This window comes from Spermophilus citellus, assembly GCF_964194105.1.
Source record: "Spermophilus citellus genome assembly, chromosome: 3".
NCBI lineage: Eukaryota > Metazoa > Chordata > Mammalia > Rodentia > Sciuridae > Spermophilus > Spermophilus citellus.
Window position 1 is genome coordinate 89,773,088 of NC_138184.1, and position 4,608 is coordinate 89,777,695.

The window sequence follows — 4,608 nt, forward strand, 5'->3', positions numbered from 1 at the left end:
ATAAAAAATATTTTTAATACTAAAAAAAAACTTTTGTTTTTTTTAATTATATAGGAATAAAATAAGGAAGGTGTTATTTTAAACTGAACTGGCAAGTTAATTTCCTTAGGAATGGGAATGTATTTTTTTTTAATCATTGCAGATATCAAAGTTCTGTTGTACTGGATAAATGCGCCTTTGTTGAAAGTTTCAGTGTTTCTTCGGAGATGATTTTCATGAGAGTGGAAGAGCCGCTCCAGTTAGCCTTTTTAATTAGGGTGCTGAAAAGAGAAGTTGGGCAAGGTTTGGCTGCGTTCTTTATAAATACTTGCTTTCTCCCCAGGCTAGTTGTTCAGAGTAAGATTGAGAAAGGTGTAGTTGATCCCAAACCAGCGCTTGCCAAGTCGGGTACATAAACTACCCCTGGGGTAGGCTGGCTTCCAATCTGAGAATCAGAATATTAAATTTTTCCCTTTGTATGACAGGTTTGGGATCACACACATCACCCTGCCTACTAGAAAGGGAACACCGACGAGATGCTAATAGGAAAATTTTAGGAAACTAAAGGATTTTTTTTTTTTTGTACCTGAGATTGAACTCATAGGCACTTGACCACTGAGCCACATTCCCAGCCTTATTTTCCATTTATTTAGAGACAAGGTAGCAAGACCGTGTCCCAAAATAAAAAATAAAAAGGGCTGAGATGCAGCTAAGTGGTAGAGTGCTCCTGGGTTCAGTCCCCAGTACCAAAAAAAAAAAAATATATATATATATATATAAATCCTAGCCAGGTATGATGGTACCCACCTGTAATCTCAGCGAATAGGTAAGCCAAGGCAGGAGGATCTTAAGTTCAAGGATAGCTCCAGCAACTTAGTTGAGACCCTGTATCAAAATATAAAATAAAAAGGGCTGGGAAAGTGGCTCAATGGTAAAGCACTCCTTGGTGCTTAGCACCTCACTTTTGCTGGGGCTGCACTTGAACTTGGGATCCTCCTGCCTCAGCCTGCTGAGCCACTGGGCTTACAGGAGGGCTATCATCATCATTCTTTTTTTTTTTTTAAAAAGAGAGTTAGAGATGGGAGGGGGAGAGAGAGAATTTTAATATTTATTTTTTAGTTTTCGGCCGAACAACATCTTTGTTTGTATGTGGTGCTGAGGGTCGAACCCAGGCCGCACGCATGCCAGGCTAGCGCGCTACCGCTTGAGCCACATCCCCAGCCCCTCATCATCATTCTTAAGACCAACAGATCATTTTAAGAGGAGCCACTGAATCATGCTCTGATTTGTCTGCCAGCAATCATCTTGGCATTGGAAAAATCATTGAAAAAGAATTTGTGAACAGATTTTTAAAATAGAAATAGAAGTACCTTAAATAAAGAAGTTCTGAATCAAGTTGATCATAAACACTAAGAACAATTTGAGCCAAAAGGTGCCAACAGCTCAGAACCAAGAGGCAGCATGGGATGAGGCTGCCTGGCTGCCTTCGGGAGGCAGGCCAAGGGTGGAAACCTTGTCATGCTCTGGCCTACTGATCCTGGGTTTGCTGTGGCCCTGACTTTAGTCTTCCCTCTATGGTGACACCTGTAGCAAGCTGTTGGCTTTGTAGTTGCTCAGTGCCATTTCCCTTGAGCCAGTTGATAGTGATTCTGTTAGGGCACATTGCAGGAAGGTTCATCATGCTAAGCCTTGGGGAGAATTATCGCAGCAGCCTCCGGTGTGCTGGAGAACAGTGTATACCATCAAGTTAAGAAACCAGACACGTTTATCAGGACTGCAATTGACAACGTAGGTTAAAACCTGGATGGTGTCTCAGGAGCTTGTTAATCAGCCCTGTGAAGGAAAACTTCTAAAGGTTCTCAGCTAGTGCATGCTTGGGAAAACAACAACAAAAGAACAAAGCCATTTTGAGCACGCAGTAGGGCTTTGCTGGCTCCTAGAGACACAAGAGTGAGCAGAGCAATCATTGCTTATATCCTAATCAGGGAGACAGACCTTAGTAAAAACATCACATACTAGGTCATGAAGACTGCTAAGTGTTATGAAATAAAGCTGTGTACAATTAGGGACATAGGTCAGGCTTCCCTGAAGAAATGACATCTGAACCAAGAGCTGAAAGATGAGTAGGTGCTAACCAGGCAAACAGGAAGAGGGAGATAATTCCAGACCATAGTAATAGCATGTGCAACGGCCCTGAGCTGGAAAAAAGTGTGATGCATTTAGAGACCTGATGGACCAGGATGGTGCAAGATAAAGCTGGATAAAGAGTGGGGCCAGATCACACGTGTGCATCAGTGAGGCATCCTGGGCGTTGCAGGACATGTCCTTTTAGTGAATCCAAATGATGTAGATGCTGTCTAGTTTTTCCCAAAATGGGGTCTGATTTACAGCCCAAATGCATTGTATTTGTGATACCTTGGAGGGAGAAATAAAAACAATCCTCAAGATGCACCAAAATGGCAGGAAGTATCAGTTCTCCTGAAGATGTTCTGGAAGATGAAGGATGACATTTAGGATGGGGTGGTTTGTATCCTTGTATTCCTGGAATGTGGTTTCATGAAATAATCCTTGTATTTCAGTGTCCCACTTTATGGGGGTTGCTTTTCTCTTAACCTCTCATTTCACACCCATACACTTCAACGCTGCCTTGTGCCAGAGGCCCTGCTGGGCACTGAGTATAGCACTATGCCAGACAGGTCCTTGCCCTCCAGTAGCTTAAAGTCTCTTCACATAAATTGAAACTCATGGAGATGAACTAACAAAGTGCTTGGGTCCCAAAAAGCAAGCAATGGTAGTGTCCTTGTAAAAGTCACTGGCTACTGTTGCACTGCCATGGGCTTCCCTGTTTGCTGAAGAGCACTGACTTCGAAATCAGGCCAATCTGGGTCTAGATCCTGCATGCCCCATTTACTAGTCTGAATTTAGGTTCCTTCTTAACCTCTGAGCCTGTTTCTTGGCTAAAAATACCATCAGAACTTTAAAGAAGATTAAATGAGATACTGCTGACCAAATGTTGAGCACACTAATAAGCTCTGTATTTATAAGAATGTTAGACAGCTGCTAATGTTAAGTCACTATGGCAGATGTTGTAGATCCAGAGGGGTTGTGGCCTCTTGTACATCTTTGAAGGTTACAGATAATTGCTTCTGTCCCATGACAGAAAAGGAGTCCGAGAAACATCTGGCACAGAGCAAACAAGCAAGCCCCTTAGTTGTTAGGGCTTTGATTCAATAGCTGAGGATTAAAGATGAGGTGATACATGTAAAGGTTTAGCCCAGGTCCTAGCAAATAAGCACACCATGAATATTAGCTCTTGCTATTCTAGTTATGCTGGTAAAGAAGCTTTTCATTGATTGGAATTAGATAATTAATCACTCTCTTTTGTGGAGGGGAAAGAAGAGCCTTGTCCAGTGCAACTTTCACATGTTGGTGTGAACAGTGAGGAACTGAAGAGGGGACAGAAAGGGTCCCTGTCCTCAGAGAGCTTCAGTCTGATGGGAGAGACAACTCTCAGGCTTTGAAAAGCAGCATTTCCCCTCTTAGAGGTAGGTTATCCTTCATCTCAAAAGCAAGGAGACTCATTAGTACTCTTATGGGGGGACCTCACATCTACACTGATAGAGAAGCTAAGAACAGCGGAAACAAAGGAGCCACCTGAGCCACGCTTGGGGAGAACTGGGGTTTTATTTATGTTTTTTAGTTTAGTCTTATGATCAATAATTTAAATAACAGCCTTGGAATCTTCCCTGCTCTACTTGGTGGGTCTGCTGCTCCAGCTGGCTTCGCCCTGGCACAGTCCCCACCTGGGCTGCTGGGGGAGCGGCTCCTGACACACCCTCCAAGAGTAACAGCTGCATTTGTTAGAGATGCACAGGAAGGAGGAGCAGAACTGTGTTCACTTTACAAATTATGTAAGACCATAAGGGGAAAAAAAATATTCTGGTTGTGCAGCCTTTGCCTAGACTCAGGGAGGCCTGAATTGCCCCATTTTTTCCGTGACCAGGTGTAACTGAACTTTGTGAGTACAGGGATGGGGCAGGGAGCGAAAGCCTGCGCCTGCACGCCCAGGAGAAAGAGGGAGAATTGGACTGGGGACAGGGCTGGAAGTCTGGCAGGGCTAGGCGATGTTTGGTCCGGCTGAGTTAGGGAGCAGGGCATGCCCGGTGTCCTTGGGGTTCTGAAGGTCCAGGACCCAGGAGTCCGGCTGGCCTGGGATGCAGAGGCCAGCGTTCCTGGAGTAGGGGGATGAAGGGGCAGGCGTGTGGGGAGTCCCGGGGTGCAAGGGCGGACTTTCCTGTAACGAGGGTGGTGGGGTACAGGGGTGGGCGCACCGGGAGTCCCGGGGTGCAGGGGTGCAGGGACTGGCGTGCCAGGAATCCGGGGACGCAGGGGCGGTCGTGCAGGGAATCCCGGGATGCAGGGGTCGGGGGCGGGCGTGCCGGGAGTCCGGGGATGCAGGGGCGGGCGTGCAGGGAATCCGGGGATGCAGGGGCGGGCGTGCAGGGAATCCGGGGGTGCAGAGGAGGGCGTGCAGGGAATCCCGGGGATGCAGGGGTGCCGAGGCGGGCGTGCCGGGAGTCCCAGGGGCGGCTCAGGGGCGGGGCGGGTACGCTGGGCCTCGGGCGGGGA